General features: G+C 48.6%; 1 protein-coding gene across 5 annotated transcripts in view; it reads left to right on the top strand.

The window, feature by feature from the left end:
* The first annotated feature begins 9310 nt into the window (after window positions 1-9310).
* PPFIBP2 (PPFIB scaffold protein 2) overlaps window positions 9311-18631 on the top strand; it is a 1154531-nt gene continuing 1145210 nt past the window's right edge. For 4 of the 5 annotated variants that reach the window (XM_085648219.1, XM_085648222.1, XM_085648221.1 and 1 more), the window contains exon 1: window positions 9363-9563. The gene's annotated coding sequence lies outside the window, so the exon portion shown is untranslated. Of the gene's footprint in view, window positions 9564-18631 lie in introns of all 5 variants that reach the window. The other variant, XM_085648223.1, reaches the window with a different exon arrangement.

Below are 18631 nucleotides of genomic sequence, written 5' to 3'. Positions count from 1 at the left end.
CGGGACATGTCCGTCAAGTATGCGGTCCTCGAGGGGCGAGGAAACCGGGATCGTGGTCCCCTCTCCAAAGACCGAGAGCAGGGCGTGTCGAACCTGGGCATAGCGGAAGAACTCCCTGTCCGTAAGCTCATATTCGGCCTGAAGAGCCGCGAAAGTCTTAACCGCGCCCTTATGCCACAGGTCTCCCACTTTGCTGATACCAATCGTGTCCCACTGGTCAAACCCCTTCGTAGTCCAGAGGCTCCCCAGGCGATCGGAGGCAAACAAAGGAGTAGCACATGTCAGTCGCTCACCCCAGCCCGTGGCCGCAGTGGCGGCCCTCCAGGTCCGCACAGCGATCTTAGTAGGACCCGTAAGGGTCCGGCCAGCCGAGCGGGAGTACAGCGCCCTGTTATAGTCCCCGCCGGGAAGCAGGAACTTGTCCATCTCATACGCCGGGTTCAGGCCAGGCGCATACGTGGCATGGTTGATGGCCGAAAGCTGCGCGGCCCAATAATACCTGCGAATGTCGGGAAGCGCGATGCCCCCGTCATACCAGGGGAGAGTAAGCTTAGCAAGAGCAATACGCGCCCGCCCGTCCCACACCAGTCTCCTCTGCAGGCTCTCTACCTCCCGAAAGTAGGCCACTGGGATGACGTCGAAGGAATTCTGGAGTGCATAGAGGAACCTGGGAAGGGACATCATTTTGAACAGCGCGGCCCGACCCAGCGGGGACAGGGGCAGCCTGCACCACCGGGCCGTATCCTCTCGCAATCGCCGAAGCGGACGCAGGAGATTCAGCTCATAGCGAGCCACCGGGTCCAGCGAAACGTATATCCCCAGGTACTTAAAGCCGCTCAGTGATACCTGGATCGGAAGCCGAGGCGGTAGGAGTGAAGGACCACCGGAGATCGGATAGACGCAGGATTTAGACCAATTGATCGTGAGACCCGAATTACTCCCAAAGGAAGTCAGAACGTCAAAGAGGACGTTGAGCGACTGCCGCGGTGAGGTGAGATATAGGAGAATATCGTCCGCATACAGCGAAACCCGATCTTCAAAGCCCGGGGCCCACCGGATCCCTCGAAGCGAGGGCTCCCAGCGGAGCCAAGCCGCGAGTGGCTCCAGGGCGAGAGCGAAGAGCAAAGGGGACAACGGGCATCCCTGCCTCGTGCCCCTGCCGAGGGCAAAGGGCCGAGAGACCCGCCCGTTCACCACCACCTGAGCCATGGGTCCCGTATACAGAAGCTTCACCCAGCCAATAAATCCTTCCCCAAAGCCAAATTTAGCCAAGACAGCCCAGAGGAATGGCCACTCGATGGTGTCAAAAGCCATCGTGGCATCCAAAGAAACCAGCACGGCCGGTTCGGAGAGGAGCTCCGCCCTGGCAAGGGCGCCATGAAGACGCCGCAAGTTAAGAGCGGTGTTACGATGCGGGATGAATCCGCATTGGTCCGGATGAATCAGATCGCACACTACGCTCAACAGACGATTAGCAAGGACTTTCGCCAGGATCTTAGGCTCCGCATTTAGCAGTGAAATAGGCCGATAAGAAGTACAGCGATCTCGCGGCTTGTCCTCCTTGGGGATAACGACTATCGTGGCCAAACGCTGATCGGCCGGGAGGGAACCCGCCGCCAGAGACTCACGGAACATGCGACTGAGGAAGGGCGCAAGCTTGTCAGGGCGCAATTTATATAGCTCAATGGGCAGACCGTTGGGACCCATAGCCTTGCCCGAGCGAAGGGAGCGGATCGCGGTCGCTATTTCATCCACCGACAAGGGGGCGTCCAGCCGCTCACGGTCCTCAACGGACAGGCAGGGCACGGCGATGTCCCTCAGTAGAAGGCGAGAGTCGTCCTCATCCCTGTCAGTCACTGGGGAGTACACAGCCCGGAGGTGGTCGGCAAAACATTCCACAATCTCGTCAGGCTCCGTCACACACACACCATCCGCAGCACGCAACTCCGGGACCACACGATTCACTCTCTCCTTCCTGTCCAGCCACGCGATCAACTTTCCCGCCTTGTCCCCGGCATCGTACAGTCGACCCTGCTGCTCCCTATACATAGTTTTGGCCGCGTCAGTGACCAGGGACCTATATTCACACTGTTTCAGGCTGAGGGCATGGAGCCCGTCCGGAGTAACATTCGCCTCCAAGGCCGACTCCAGCCCCAAGATGTCAGTCTCCAGCCTCACCACTGCCTCACTCTTGACCCTCTTAGCCACCACTATCTGGGAAAGGGCGTGTCCGCGGATCACGGTTTTAAAGGCTTCCCACAGGGACATTGCAGAAGACACCGACCCCTCGTTATCCAGGAAGTATTGGTCCATAGCCTTAACCAGGCTGTCACGAGTCGTAGGGTCTCGCAGGTACCATGGGTTAATGGGAGCGATCCGCCCTGCAGACCGCGGCCCGGTGTCAAAAACAAGCCACAGCGGAGAATGGTCGGAGATACCCCGCGCCAGGTGCCTAACCTCTCGAATCCGACCAGTCTGTGCCGCGGGCATAAGGAAGTAGTCTAACCTAGAGAGACTCCCATGCGCCCCCGAGTGAAAGGTGAATTGACATTGGGTCGGATGCATTAATCTCCAACTATCCACCAGGCCGAAGGTCTCCAGCATCCCACCCAGCCATGCCTGGGCAGCGGGGAGGGTCCTTGGTGGGTGACGATCCAGTTCACCCGAAACCACAGAATTAAAGTCCCCGCCCATGAGCAGGAGGCTGTCCGGAAGGTCAAGCAGCATTCGACCCAAGTCGGTGAAGGTGGAGTTCTGGAGGCCCGGGGGGACGTAAACTGAAACCAGGGCAAGGGGCTGCCCCTCCCACCTCCCAATCAAACACACATAGCGCCCTCTGTCATCCGAGACTATCTTAGTGATCTCCACCGGAAGTGAGGTTCGCAGCAGAATGCCCACCCCCCTGGAACCAGTTGTGAAACCAGAATGGGCCACGAGGCGGAATCCTCCCCTGTTCATTGCATGACAAACATTGCCCACCAGATGCGTCTCCTGGAGAAACACCACATCAGGAGTCAAACGACGCAAATATTGCAGTACTACACCCCGCTTGATACGGTCCCCCAACCCATTGACGTTCCATGACATAAGCCTCAACCCGTCCCCCCCCCATCCCCCCCAATAGATCAAGGGTCCCCCAGCCTGCAGCACAGTTCCCAAATGAGGACAAAAATCAGTACCACGCCCTGTAAACAAAAAACACACAGCAAAACAAACCCTCCTCCCCCCCAACCCCACCCCAGGACCAACTCCCCCCACCCTGCACCCCTGCGGGCCAAAAAACCCCCCCAACTTGCAGTGTGCCTGTCGCCCCACTAACCCCATTCTACGAAAAGAACCCAGAGGAGGTAAGGGACCCGTCCCCGCCCGCCCCCCTCACTGGTCCTGGTAAAACACAATATGCAAATGAAATAAGACCCGACTGTACAGTGCAAAAAAAGGGCAAAATCAAGGACCAAAAGTCATTCTAAAGGGGACCCATCACCTGCGGTGCCCGCAGAGGGTCCGGGACGGCCACCTCCGTCCGGCAGAGAGTCCAGCCAGTCACTTGCAGCCACAGGAGAGTCAAAAAAGGCTGTCCGATCCCCATGTTCCACTCGGAGTTTTGCAGGGTAGAGCATCGAATACTTTAGGCCCAGCTCACGGAGACGACGCTTCACCCCTTGGAATCCCATCCGTTGTTTCTGGACCAGTTGCGTGAAGTCCGGGTAAAAATTGATGGTCGAGTTCTCATGACGAACCGGGCCGTGGGTCCGTGAGGCCTGCAGAATAGCGTCGCGGTCCCTGTAGTAGAACAGTTTGGCCACGATAGGCCTCGGGGGGGCCCCCGGCCGTGGCCGACCGCCCGGAACTCGATGGGCCCGCTCCACGGCAAAGAACTTACTTAGGCCAGCCGAGGACAACTGTTTCAGGATAAGTTCCTCGACCACGAGGTCAACCGGGCGGCCGTCAGAGGACTCCGGTACACCTATGACGCGGATGTTATTGCGTCGGGCCCGTCCCTCGAAGTCCTCAAGCCGCCGGGCCATATGGTCGTTAACCACCCTGATGTCTCCAAGCGCGGCCCGCAGATCCGACACATCCGCACCGAGGGTGGAGGTCCGTGCGTCGAGAGCCTGGACCTTCTCGTTAGTTTTGGAGAGGTTGGCCCGGATCAGGGTGACATCGATCGCGACAGTGTCAATCTTACGGGCCAGGGCCTCATATTGCGTCGCGATGGTTTCCCTGATGCCATCAATGGCGCCCATAATGTCCTGCAAGGATAGTTCCGTCGTGGCGGTCGCGCCTCCTTCCGCAGTATCCGAGGGGAGGCCAGCAGCGCCAGAGGGCCCCCTGCCCTGGGTGTAGCGGTCCATGTTATTGCTCTGGACTGCCCCCCCGCGGAGGGAAGCCTTGGTCTTGCGGCCCTCGGGACCCCCTTTGCCCCCCATGTGAACACGGTCACCCGAGGGGACCTCCAATCAAGAGGTGTAAGGCACCAGCAAGAAGACCACAAAATGTCGGTATAGGGGGTCCGAGGCGATAGGCGCTCTAGTGGCAGCTGAAAGAAAACCTCATGCAGAGGCCCAGGAAGCACCTCTCCACCCCGAGCGCACCCCCCTGCCGGTCTCCTGAAGTGCAAAACCGAAACCGAAAGTGGTGGATCGGCAGCTGGCACCGCGCTGAAGCCGCTGTTGTTCAATTGCAGCCCGGTCCCTCGGGTCACCTTCACCCCGGTCACCTCCGTCGGGTGGGTCCCAAAAGTTCCGACGACGACAACTCAGGATTCCCAGGTCCGATTTGAGTTTTGAAAAGAGATATACGCTCAGCTGGTCTTTATCTCCCAGATTCCATAAGCCACGTCAGGATATTCTCAGGATAAATTCCGAGGAGCAGAGAGGGTCCGGGGAGCCCTGTGCTCACGCGGCCATCTTGGATGCGCGCTAGGCTCCTCCTCTCCAAACAACCCTTATTGATGATAGGTTTAAAGACAACCTTTATTGAAAGCTATCCTAGTGGTAGCTATGGAGAGCAGCCTTCAGGCTAAGTCTTGTAGGAGTGTAAAGCAGCTTGGTTTACCAGATTATAACCTCTTGAATTACTAAATGAAAGGAGATCCACACAAGGTATATATATATAAAATATAGGTATTTATTTCTAAACACTCACTACTAATCTCTTTATGAGATTAGAGTCCAAGATACACAATAATACAGTTCTAAAACGACAGTAAATAGCACAATATACAATGGGCCCTAGGGGCGGACCAAACCATATATTAAGAAAGTGGTATAAGAACCACAACTTGACTAGACACAGTGCCTAAAGCACGTAGAATCGCTGGTACCCCAAGGAACCACCCAAGGTAGTGACACAGGAGACCCACGGGGGACGTGTGCAGTGTGAGAACACAGGCGTGAGACCCATACTATTTTATGGGAAAGTCGCGGTTGGAATTTTAGAAGTTAAGGACACTTAGGAGAGGACTTTGAGCAAACCCCTTTAGACGAAGGGGGTTCTAGGGCCAGCACCCACGGGAGCACCGGAGTACTCGAGTCATCTCACCCAGGGAAGCTGGGTGCATAGGTGTCAAATGATCTCGGGAATCGTCGTTGATTTCAATGGCGATCTGCTGCAAAGTGCTGCTGCCGGGAAGGAGGAAAGTGTCCGGTGTGATCCAAGCCTGGATCGAAGATCAGGGAACCTGAAAGCAGAGGGGACAGAGTCTGGGTCACTTGCCAGTGACCAGGGGCACGGTAGACGAAAGCCTACCAATGTTGGGTGATTCTGGTGCGAAGAGGCGAAGCTTGACTCTGCAGCCACGAGGACCAGGAGGCGTTGATGACAACCAGAAGCTGGATTTGAGCTGTCCCACGAAGGATGTCGAGTGCTGCAGTGTCGGTGCTCGTATTGAACACAACAACCCACGCAGGAAGAGAAAAGATGCTTCGGTGTGGACCAGCAAGTTCCTGGGGACTCCCCAAGCAATGGAGAGACAGGGCACGTCTAGAGCAATCAGGTAAGCCTAATTACAGGTAAAGTTGCCTTCACAGGGACCCACCAGTCGATGGACTAGAGATCGCGAAGAGACCTCGAGAGGAAACACAAAGGGCCAGCTCACCGAACACTTGTGGAGTGTAGACGGGCAATCTTCAGTGCAAATACTGCTTGGGGTCAGGGCTATAAGTAATCCAAAGCTCAGCTGCAGGAGTTGTTGGAAAGCTGATGCTTCTGCAAAGTGACGTGGTGTCCAGGGGTTCGATTTGCACGGTCGCCATGAGGGATACGGGCCTCAGACTTGCTGTGGGCACTGATCGACCTCTAAGACCATGGAAACTCACCTCCTGTGTTGCAATATTCTTCGGAGGCTGCGGGAGCTTTGGAGCTGCAAACCGGTCAGATGTGTCTTTGGTGCCTGCCTTGCAGGGGAGTAACTCCTTTACTCCAAGGGAGATTCTTCACTCATCTAGTTCAATGTAGATCGTTGAATTTCCAGGATTCAGTATCAGAGTTTCGTCCAGGTGTAATCTAAAGTCCTGTAACCAGGGGTTCCTTTCTTATACACAAGGAAGGGGTGGGACAAACTCTAGGGACCCACCTATGGAAGGGTCAGGAAAGAGGGGTGGCTACACCCATTTCCTTTGTCCAGTTTCACGCCAGAGAAGAGGCTGGTAGCCCCTGCAACCGGTTTGAGCTGGACTATGCACAGGGACACCAAATAAGCACCCAGTGCTGAACTTCAAAGCACTCTTGAAGTGCACCCACCAAGCCCCAATACACTAAAGTCTTTCTGGGAGGTGGTGACACCTCCCTGTGACAGGAAACCTATTGTCCAGGCCTCCCCTGCCGGAGTTTCGTCCAGCAGCAGGAGGGCAGACTCGTATCTGTGGCTGGCAGCATCCATTTTGTGATGCCAGGGCTCTGTTAGCTGGTACCTGGTATACCGGTGCTGTCATGTCTCTCCCTCTAGAAGGGTGGGATCATACTCCCACACCAGTTACTGGTGTGGGGGTATGATTCCAAAGTGTTTGACACGAAATACGACATGTTTCCGTGCAGCCATCCCAAAATTAGCATTTACCGTTTGTTTATAATGCACTTAAGAGTGTATGGTTTGGCTGCATCACAAACAACCCCAGAATAAAGGTTCTGAAGGCTGCAGAGGGGCTCTGCTCATGCATGGGCACCCTCTCACATAAAACCCAGCACACTGTGGTGTCATTTTTGAAGGCTTCCCAGGGGTGGCACAATACATGCTGCAGGCCCTGGTAGGCCTCTGGGGTACCTATGCCCTTTATACATAGTATACCATATACTAGGGACTTATAAGGGTACCCCAGAATCCAATCTGGAGTGTACCTATAGTACTTGTAATCAATTTAAGGGAGAAAGCAGATAGGCTGGCGTCCTGAATAGCAGGATCCCAGCCAGACTAAGTCGAATACCAGCAAAACACCAGGAAAAAAGTGCGGGCAACCATGCAGTCAGATTCCACCTTCCTACACAGATCACAAAGTGCACATAATGTAAATAGGTCAGTGGGCTACTGCTTTTGTCAGAGAGATACTTTTGTTACTTGCAGTTTATAAGTTAAAATCCTAACATACAACAGTGAGCTATTAACTTTCATTTAAGAGCTGCATACAAACTGCAAGGTATAAATTAGAGCGTTATGTTTTTCCCCCCAGTCTTTGATTATCCTAATGTTGCAAAAAGTGTTGTTTTGGACAGAAATCAATTCTGATTATTAAAGAGAATCCCCAACCATGGTATTACGTTTTAAAATTCTGAGTTTGTTTCTCCAGACCAATCACTATTAAACTATACGGCCTAGTAGTATGGGTGTCATGTGACTCCTACACCTTGTAGTCCTTAGTCTTGTGTAACATTTTCTATACAGTGATTTACACACATATTGATTGTCTCTGAGTAATGTGTGTGATGTAAAGTGCTCTGACACCCTACACTGGTATGAGTGGCGCTGTAAATCAAATTAAATGCATCTGAGAGAGAGTGTGGTTATGGAGACTTGAGGGGCACTGTTAAAGGGTGGTAGTGAGGGAATCCATGGCAGAGGTAGTCATTGGGGGGCAATACCAAACATTAATGCACAGGGCACCACCAGTGCTAAGACCGGCCCTGCCCTTGAGGCCAGTCTGCCTCACCCATAGGTAGCTCCATTGGCTTTGTTTCAGAAGTAGTAGCTGCAACTCACCAGGGATAGGCAATGCAGAATTTGCACGCACACCAAACTAAGTTCACAAACTTCACAGTCTCTCTGCTTCATTCACAAGCACTTTTAACATGTGCTGCTTGCTGTAGGGCCACTGGAATAAAATATGCAGCAAAGGAGGACAAAATTATGCCACAGTGTTGACTAAATTATGCATTTAAAAAATTCTGCAGCGTAATGCAGTATATTTTCTGATATTTTATTATTTTGACATGTGTACACATGCTAACAGTCTCTGGAAAGATTTTGCCTGATTAGTACCAGTGTAACATACAAATGCAGCAGTGAGAAAGGTGATCAGTCAACCTTTGCAATAAGCCACCCACTCCGCAGCAAAACAAGTCACATTTTTTATTAACTTGTGATACGTTTGAGCTATAAACAATTTATTAGTTTAAATGGTCAGATCATGCAGCAGATCTTGCATTATGAGGCAAATATGGCAGAGCCATAATTATATAGAAAACATTTGCAAACTAGGATATTTTGCTATTCATGTTTGAACTGCTGTTGTGGAAAAAGGGAGAAGTGCTGATGACAGAAACTCCATGGCTCGGAGACAAATGGCTTGGGCTTCCACATTTTATCGTATTTGGGACATTCTGTGATTAGAAGCACATCCTACTTTGTGAATGTGTTTTAATGTCAATAACTCATTATAACCTTATATAATCATGTGTATCCATTTGTTGATTACACTGGGCAGTGAAATGCCAAACAAATACTAAAAATTGGGATATTTGCGCATTCTGGCCACACCTCTGGCTCCGCCCACTGAATCAATCCTTGGGTTATTCCCACCCTCTGATTCTCCGCCCACAGTTCCCCTACTTTTTTTCCCCCACTTCGACCACTGATTATGCATCCTATTAAAAAAAAAGCGGCCCAGTTTCAACTACACACTATGACTAGTGATAACTGGTGTGAAGGGTTGTTTAAAGCGCTAAAACATGCGGAGATAGAAGTGAGACGTGTTTTAGATGCAAAGCTAACCTTAAGGTCCACAGCCAGCACGCGGAGTATCAGCAGTGCTGTGTCTTCAGGCGGCCTCGCTGTGAGTCTGGGTCACGTGCTGCTCAGAGCACGCCCGTCCTGCCCACACTCAAGTAACCTCTGCTGGCTGGAGGCACGCCAGCGTCCTGCTTAGGCTGCGCGTGCACAGGTGGAGAGCGCGCGCTCGCTACTTCTCCCTGCTAGCACATCTTGGACGCTAAGCGCCCGGCGCGCTCTTAGCCTGGCACCTGCTTGGTGTGATCTGCGTTATCCTCCTACCACGGATCCTCACCGCACATCTGGCTTCTGCTGCCGCGGAGAGGGAGGCGGACCCTGGCTACGCAGGCACAGCAGGAAGGTCAGTGACCCTCTGCTACCGTTACTCACTGCAGCACCCCTCTTCTCTTATAAAAAGCCCTGAACAGCTTTTCTTTTCAGTTTGGGGTGCAAGAACCGGCGTAAAAGCTGAGCTTTTCCTTCCAGTGAAAGTGTACAGGGCGCGCTGTCTCGTGCAGCCGCAGCGTCATGTGTGGGAACCTGTTTGCTCGGCTTCCCGGACAGGATGCGCTGCCTCGCACTCAAGCAGGTCCCCTTCCTTATTTTTGTTGCACTCTTCATTCAGATGGCTTTTAAATGTAGCAACTTACCAAACCGGTATCCGGGGGAGACCAAGCCACGTCCAGCTGTCAGTGGCGTCTCTAGACGTGATTGTTAGGAGGGGAAGAAAAGAGGCAACTTTAACTTTCTACAGGCGATCATGAAGATTATGCGCATGTGGGAATCCCAGAATGTTTATTAAGCACAAAAATAAGCAAAGCATGATATGACGAGATTTAGGGCCATATGAACAAGCCAGGCGATAAAATTATCGCCGCTTTAGCGGCAGAAAACTGCCTCTAAACCGACGATAATGAGTTTGATAATATGCTCTATGGAATTCCCATAGAAGCCTAAGTTCCGATGTGAACCTGGGCTTCTATGGGAATTCTCCAGGGCATATTATCAAGCCCATTATCGCCGGTTTTCTGCCGCTAAACCGGCGATAATGTTAACGCCGTCCTTGATAATATGCCCCTAGGCGCCACAATCATCCTTCCTAGGGCATTTGAGCGCTTTATAAAATGTATTCCATTTTTCATATGCGTACAGGTTCTCAGTCTTTTTTCTACTGTCAGAAATGTCCACTACATCGCTGGCATGTGTTGTCTTGTATTTAAATAGTTATATAAAGTAGTGTCACTTTTAAGCAGACTGTGAATTGATCATTAATGTGGTCTGTGGAAGGGGCAGGGTCCTCGGAGTGTCTCAAGCACTCCTGTTCTCTTCACAGCACTCTCTTCATCAGTTTTGTTTTGAGGCATTTACGCTCTTTTTCTCCTCATATCTTTTTGAAACACCCAATCTGCATATGTCGCTACTCATCATCTTTCTTGTCACACCTCTTTTCACTCTCTCCTTTCCACTCTACCACACACACACACTGCGCCCACTCCTCTGTAAGCCTTACATTTTCTTTAACTTTAGTCCTGTCAATATTTTGACAACTGTCTGTTCCTCCTTCACACACTTTTGCATATAATTGCAATTGGCACATCTGACCATTGTGCTGGGCCCTATGCAGAGAGGCCAGGAATAGGATGAGCTTATATGTTGAACCCCTTTATGATCACATACAGGCACTGTGAGTGATTCGCTCTGACTTCAGCTTGAACTCCGTTTCTTAATTGCGGCCCATTATAAACACCCACTCACAAATGAAGCTAGAAGCGGTTATTTTCACAGTAAGCACTATATAGGAATAATATGTTGCAAGAAAAACTACAGAAGCACACCATGCTGGGAATGCAAGAGTGCATTTAAACAGGAACCACATTGCTGTTCGCAGCCTTAGAGGACAGTCTGTTTTTGCTGGCTGCAGCTCTTGCTGTTAGTGGGGCACAAGGGGAGGCCCTGAAATGTACAGATGGGCCACTGGCCCCAACTGCCCCAACGGATGCCACTACCAGCTATGCATCAAGTGGCCGGCATACACCTTTTGTAGATGTATGCTTGTTGTATGCTATGAGTTTGCGTACTTGGCATTTTGGAAATTTGCATTTTATGTATACGCCTCAACCCTTTTCTGAAAGATAGCTGGTGCGTTCCGCACCCCTCTACTTTTAGCACATATCTGCTGTGTATTCTAGTCTTCTCCACGATTGGACGTGTACTTCAAATATTACCTCCTTTGAAGATGTACCAGGTGGGTGCCCCCTAGAACATTAACCTGCAGCGTGGTACAATATGTACTAAACTATCCCATGGCACACAGATCTCTACAGCAGGCGCTCATGCCACCGAGTGTGTAATATATATTCCACAGAGGCATCTGAAACGTGTACTTTCTATTCGGTATTATAGTTCTTTAATTTGATAATCTGCAATAAAATAGCATGATTGTTAATGCATATGCTCTAAACGTTGTATAAAGCATGCAAGTGACAATTAAGGATCACAAATATTTTGGATTATCTTTATCTCTAGGTTGATGAAAGAGTATCTATCTATCTATCTATCTATCTATCTATCTATCTATCTATCTATCTATCTATCTATCTATCTATCTATCTATCTATCTATCTATTGCTTCAAGACCAGGATACGGTTGAGACTAGGTGTATATATACCCTGCCCTTCGGGTGTAAGCTCCTATCTGCTGTGGAAATGTACCTTATGTCAATTTCCTTGCTTTGCAAATTGACTTTGTATTTGTAGACCTCTTCCAGAATCTGGGGAAATGTACCTGCCAAGTGCCCTAGTCCATCCAGTTCAGTCATGTACACTGCTGCAATGCCAGCTGGCTTCATTACTTAACCAACACTACTAAACATGCTGGGGCTATCAGTTTTACTTCTGTCAGTATTGTGCGGTCCTATGATTCCCAACGTGCTTGGAGCTGCGGCCTAAAAAGTAGTACTGCTTGACAGTCACCTATGAGACAAAGTCATACCCCAGACCTCCAAAAGTGCTGCAATGCCATACTAATGGCAGGTTGTGTGCTATGCCTGTGTTGGTGAACAATACTGTATTTTGCCACCTCGACTGAGGCCATCACGTCTATGCACAATTCCAGTTCTGTCTCATTGGAAATATAACTGCTGCTGCATGTAGAAGTGAGCAAGCCAAGTACAGCAAGAAGGAGGCTTGGCCCAAATGTCAGGCTCTGGCTTGGCTCTTGTACCATGGAGACTAGCAAGCCAAAGTAGAGCCAGGCCCAGCACCACAGGTATAACACCTTTACATCCTTAATGAAGTTTTGATTAGAAACTTACTTTCACTAAATGTCAGTGTGGTCCTATACCGTAATCAATTAAACATCTTGATTGCATTTTTAACCTAAAAAATGTAAATGTCTATCATATTTTTAGATTATTTGTTGCCTAATTTACATACCAAATGTTTCTGTAATTTTGCCTGTACTTTTGGGGTATGGACCAAACCAGACCTTGGCTTTGGCTTGTCTTGACTTTGCTGACTTGACCACCTACCCCTAAGTGTGTGTTAGAACCTCTCTGCTGTGTGAATGTTTCGACCCTGTGTCTCTAGAACTGTTTTCCCCTTTAGCAGAGTGGAAACTAGTTAAGCGTTATAGCGTAGCCTCCAAAAGCCTGGTGGCCTCTTGGCGCAAAGCTAACATTGTCTGGGTGCAGAAGAGAGCTAGTGGACCGCGTGCAGCTTTTGTCTTTGGGGTCTGTCTCTACCCACACACTTTTGACAAGACTACTTTTTTACAATCTCTTTCCTGACGAACGGAACCAGTTGAGGTCCGCTCATCTTTACAATAAAATATATATTTACCACAGCTTCACATTTCATCACACAAAGTAATGGATTATTTTGAAGTCTCTGGATTTAAAAATGCACACAAAATCGATTAAATGCCTCCTCTGTGAGCTCACTGGTGAAGGGATATGTCACTTTGTGCATAATTGTATAAGTAGACAGAGGAGGAAATGGTTGCTAGAGTGTGTTTCTTGAAGGCAAACAGCTGCAAAGTAGGGTTACTCAAACCAGGCCGGTTAATGATTTATCCGTCGCGGGTGCACTGCGGACAGGGCAGGCCGTGACAGGCGAGCTATGACCTTGAGCACACGTCCTTCACCTTCAGAGGCCAGACCAGGGGCAGGATCACAAAACACGTTTGACTGTCGCTGTTACAGTAGGACTTGCTCTAAATACCTTTTTCACAACTATTATAAAAACAGTATTCTAGAGCTGTTTCACTAGAACGTTTGTGCACTTTTGCTGTATAGCATGTTGATGTGCTGGTGACTGTCATGTTTTTTGCAGCCGTCTGTTGCGCTGGATTATTGCAGTGTGATTTGGTTTTATTGCGGTGCGGTTTTGTGTTTTGACTGGTTTGTTGTGATGTGCCATGTTATGTTTTAATTATGGTATGTTTGTGTGCGTTATTGTTCTGTTTAGTTGTTTACTGTAGATAAACAAACTGCTATATTTCGAGCCAAAAGCAGCACATGCCTTAAAAGTTCACGTGTCAAATAGCCATTCACACTACTTTCCAAGGTGGTAATCTAGCGCTGCTCGAGCTCTCCAGACACTCGAGGCACCAGTCAGTCCAAAACTGTGGGTGCCGCCAGGCACTTCTTTGTGACAAGGCCCCGAATATTTAAAGGCGATGAATCAAAAATGCTGATATTTCCACCAACTAGATGACTTGACATTAAATGGAATGTGTGTTTTTCGTCTAAGCCGAGAAGACTAAAACATGAATACTTTTTATTGGGCATCAAGATCGCCTTAGAGTTTGCAATAGATGAAAATCTGCACCATTAATATAAAATATTCACATTGAAGAGTCTAAGCATTACAGCTGCGTTTGACTCAGGTGCTGCAACAGCTATGTGAGACGAGGTAACGTGTGTGCTAGTACTTGATACCTGTGAAAGGACAAAACTGTCTGAAAGTGTAAACTTGTATGCATGGTGTGTGAATAGCACTTTATGTATCAGCAGTTTATGATACAAATGTGTACTGAAACTAGGAAGCAAAGCTCAAAGAAGTCAAAGTCTGTGGTGGACCCACCTATCTAAAGTGGTAGGGTGCCTGGGGGAGTAGAGGGTGGGGGAATAAAATAAAATTTTTAAAAAGTATCTGTCTCTCCACTCCCGCTGATGCTGCTGGCCGCCTCGTTGCTCCTCTCGTCCAGCCTGGAAGTGATGGGCCTCAAAGCACAGGCTCCCCACCAAATCCAGATGCTGCTCTCTAGCATGAGAGCAGCGCCTGTATTGGTCAGATTGACTTTGTTTGCCGCTCAGACAGTGCCTGGGAACCTGTGGCTCTTCTCCAACCCAGTGGTGCAACACAGCTGGGTTGGAGAAACATAAGTACACATGTCTGTTTGGCCGGTTTAAGACGGCCGGCCAAACTGATATGCGCACTTATAAGTGCACTTTACTCCTCCTCCCTGCCATGCCCTGCCCGACCTATACTCATTGCCCGGCTCAGACAGTATCATCATTGTGTTATTATCATTTTATTTATCATCTGCTTGCAGTGGGGTGACACTTCTCCGCCATTATGGAGGAGTAATGCAAATTTCGTGCAAAACATTAATTTGAATTTGCACTTCCAAACTGGTCAGAAACAGAGAGTTCTGGGATCACATTGATTATGCTTATCTACCAATCTGGTTTATGTTGTTAGAAGTTGCATTGTTTGAGTATAAGTAGGGAATATTTTAAAGGGAGTTGTTTTGCTTGTGTAGTATTTTGTTATGCTAATTGTGATGGTGTATTTGTATTGTCTTGCAGCACGTGATTTGCAGTGAGCTATTCTGCTGCATGGTGCAAATCGCATTGTGGTGTTATGTTAGTGGAATGCGCACCACAGCTAAATCCGCATTGCATTATATTTTGTGCAGATTACAGAAGCTTTTTTAAATTGGTCTTTAATGAAAATATTGTGATTTATGTGCAAGGGTTTCCGGTTTTATGTATAAGGATAGCAAATTCAAGGAACATAAATATTACGGTTTGCTGAAAAGGAATGTGGAGTCACATCAGGTTAAGGGTTAAAGTCCTATATCTTATAGGTAACAGTCATATGAAATCCATAATAGTCTAGTTGTGTATTAACTAATCATGGTCGTGCCAACCATTTGTTTGTGCATGGAAATAGAAGCGCTAACCCATCTTTGAAGGGTTACCGCTGGTCAGGCATACATCTTAATGAGATAGAAGCAATGAAGCGTTTCCCTAACTGTGGCTAGTTTTATTGTTAGGTCCCACGTTGCAGATGGACAGACATGGTATTTGTTTTGTTTACATATTGTGTTTCAAGTCTCGTTTTGAAATCGTTCTGTGATTGGTTAAATTAGTTTTGTGTTTGTGAGCTTAGTTTAGTTACAATGGGTGCACATTTGAATAAGCCAGTGATTTGCGCTAATGGAGAAGATGCTGCACTCCCGATTTGTACACCTGCACATGGGATGCTGATGCATTTTGCATTACATACATGTCTATGGCTTAAAGAATGGAATAGAATTACTACTGAGGAATAGAAACTCCATTTTCTATACATGGTTGATTTGAAGTGAAAAGATTGAGAATTTGAGGCATGTAATGTTTGAGATACAGCGTAAGCCTGCATAGTTTAATTCTTAGAATAAGTGGGACTATGTGGCAAAAGAGAGAGTGCTTAACAAAATGCCGAAAGGTCATATTGGAAAGGCTGTTCATCACTGGATAGTTAAGAGTTTGCTTGAGATTGCTTTTTGCAGAAGAAAGAATGGAGACAGTAAGTGCTAGAAACAGGTACTTCCCAGCGATTATGGAAGAATCGGAGAAAAAGAAAACAAAAAAGAGGCAAAGAAAGAGACCGAGAAGAATGTGAGTGATTCTGATGGGGAGGATAAGTTGTTGGACAGATTGTCGACTGAAGAGAGACCACCTTCATACAAGGAGGGTTATGTGCAAGCACAGGTGCAGGAAATAGGAGCAGAAGAGCAGGGTGTCGTGAGAGATGAGGTAGTGTCTAGTTTGTATTTACATGGTGAGACATAAAGGCTGGAAATTAATACCTTTGAATTAAAAGGAGATTTGGAATTCATGGCACTAACGAGAAAAAGACCAAACTTATAAATTATAATATAGAAAATTAGCATACTTGGGTGCAGAAGCAAGAAAAAAAGCTCATCCAGCACATGAGAAACTTTGAGAGATGGCCAGGAATATTAAAGCAGAATTGACGCAAACGAGAATTCGACATTCACTAAAAATAGGACGGAAGGTGAGTGAATTAAGAATTTGAATCCCAGAGCATCATACTACTCTCACAGAAATATTAGAGACAATTAACAAATCAGACGGCTTATCCAGTTATTGAGAAGAATGGCCCAAATCAGAGTTTATAATGAGAGAAATGTCTGGAGGAGCATATGTACTTGTTGCATGGAAAAATCGTAATCTCTACATGTTCACAGCAAATTTTCTGCAAGCTTAGAGAAGAGCCAGAGAAATGGCATACAGAGGTGGAGAGAATTGTGACCATTTCAAAAGTGCTTTGGACAGAATTTAATATGTTTCTTTAAGTTATTGTTCCAAGGGATTTATGGAATGAGAGTAAAGCAGCTGTAATTGGCCCACTGCAGAGCCCCAGAGTGATGCAAGTTAAAATAAACCATCTCTTATTCTCATGCAGAAGCATAAAGGGGTGAGTGATCATTTAGAGGCAAAGGTTCCCCAAAAGCAAGTGCATTGGTCAAAGGTTATGAGAGCAACTCAAGATCCAAATGAATCTGTGCATGCATATTATGAGAGGTTGTTAGAAATGGGTGTCTTTGGCTGGCAGGTTGTTACCCTGTCCAAGAAGGGACCCTTCGTCCTAGTCAGGATAAGGGGGATACACTGCTAAAATAACCCCTGCTCACCCACTTGGTAGCTTGGCGCAAGCAGTTCAGCATCTCTTGGATGCAGTGTGTAAAGCATTTGAAAATAACCAACAGTAATACAGTGAAAACACTATAAAAGGACACCACACCAGCTTAGAAAAATATACAATATTTATCCAAGTAGAACAAGACAAAAACGATAAAATTCCAACATACAATAATCAAAATCTATACTTTACAAGAGCAACCTTAAAAATGCAGTTCATGAAGTCAGTAGCTCCGTCCGGTGCTTCTGCGGTGCTGAAAACACCCAAATCCAACAGTGTTGGTGGACTGCTTCGGTGGGGACCGGTGTCGGTGTTAGAAGACTTGTAAACAGTACGTTTTTGTTCTGGCAGACCACAGCGGTGTTGCAGCGGTGGTTGTCGAGGATGCGTTGTGGAGTGTTGTGCCTTGCGGTGCCTTCAGGTCACCGTGCAGGCAGCGGCTCGGTGGCTTTCGTCCAGCAGCGTCAGTGATTCCAGGGCGTTGCGGTGCTGATGGTCACGGTGCAAGCTTCGATGGCTGTCGAAGATCAGCGGTCGATTGGGCTGGCATCGGTGGACCACGGCTGTGGTGTGGGACGGGGCGGTGCTGCGTGTAGCTTACGAGAGGTGACCCCACACCATGGTGCAGACCACAGCGGCGATGTCAGCTGGCAACAACGTCGTCGGTGAGACCAGGGTGGCGGAGTAAAGCGAGGCGGTACGGAGTGCGGTGCCCACAGGTTGTGGTGCAATCAGCGGCTTGGTGGTGGCAGGGGTTGTCATCGGTGACACCAGGGTTGCAGTGCGAAGTGCAGCGGTGCCCTCGGCGGTCTTGGTGATAGCGTCAGGTTGTGGTTTCCCTCTTTGGCAACTGAGACACGTGGTCTCGGAGGCAGTACCCAGAGGTAAGTGAAGTCTTTGCTTTGTACTGAGATTCGTGAACAGGAGGCAAGCTCTATCTCAAGCCTTTGGAGATACTCAGCAACAGGTGAAGAAAGTTCTGTCCAGTCCTTTCCCTGCTCAAGGTAGAAGCTGAAACTGCAGGCAATCCCAAAAAAGCAAAAACACAGCAAAGGGGCAGTACTTCTCCAGGCAGCTCTTCTCCTTGGCAGGTTCCTTGATCCCAGCAAGTTATAAAGTCCTGGGCCCCAATATTTATACCGCATTTCCCTATGGTCTCTTGTGGCAGAGATTGTCTGTGCTCATTCCAAACCAGTTCCGTCCTCTCTGAACCAGCTTCCTGGCAGGAGGTGGAGACAGCATTTTCCAAGGCAGACCAGGCCGATTCAGGTGCAAGGAAATCTTCTCCCACTACTCTAAATGCAGCCCAGGTCTATTCAGCCCAGCCCTAACTCATCCAGGAAATGCAGGACACACTTCGAAACCGTCCTGCCCCAGAGGCTGTCTGAAGAGAATGCACATCCCCAGCCCCTGTCACTCCAAAGCCAGACAGTCAATCCACAACCCAGCAGAGGCCCATAGGATGGCTAAGCAAGAAAGTACCCACTTTTT

Source organism: Triturus cristatus, chromosome 3_2 (genome assembly GCF_964204655.1).
Source record: "Triturus cristatus chromosome 3_2, aTriCri1.1, whole genome shotgun sequence".
NCBI classification, from domain to species: domain Eukaryota; kingdom Metazoa; phylum Chordata; class Amphibia; order Caudata; family Salamandridae; genus Triturus; species Triturus cristatus.
The sequence above is the reverse complement of the archived record's forward strand: the minus strand, read 5'-3'. Positions and strand labels throughout refer to the sequence as shown.